This window comes from Octopus bimaculoides, chromosome 5 (genome assembly GCF_001194135.2).
Source record: "Octopus bimaculoides isolate UCB-OBI-ISO-001 chromosome 5, ASM119413v2, whole genome shotgun sequence".
Lineage (NCBI taxonomy): Eukaryota > Metazoa > Mollusca > Cephalopoda > Octopoda > Octopodidae > Octopus > Octopus bimaculoides.
This window is the reverse complement of record NC_068985.1, coordinates 29,974,089-29,974,639: the sequence shown is the minus strand read 5'-3', so window position 1 is coordinate 29,974,639 and position 551 is coordinate 29,974,089.

Genomic DNA, 551 nt, shown 5'->3' with positions numbered 1-551 from the left:
AAACAAACAAAAAGGCTGTACAGCCAGACGTGAAGTGTGTATGTCTCGAACGCTGTGAAGCACGTACAGGAGGGGCAAAGAAGTACGTGCGAGCTTGGTGATTCTAAGAACGAAAAGAAATAGCAGCCGGACACACGTGACCAAGGCTGTGTGAAGAGAAAAAGTAACAGAGGAAAAAGGAGGGGAGGAAGTAGAATAAAAGTGAGCAACGAGAGGTAGAGAGAGAGAGAGAGATAGTAGTAGTAACGGTGAGAGGCGAAGGACGAGTAACAAGAGATAGAGAGAGAGAGAGAAGTAGTGACAGGTAGAGGCGAAGAACAGTAGAGGGAAGAATGAGTGGGGGAGATAGAAATAGACAGAGTCGCGTTAGAAAAATAGTTAAAACTTACTGTATAAAGGTAACGCGTGCGTTCTGTCGTGATACAAACAATATATGAGTATATGCATATATATGTACATGTATGTATATACGTTCATCCATATGTACATATAGATACATAACTGGGTACATGACGTGGCAAAAGAACAAGGACAAAATGGTAAACAAGGTG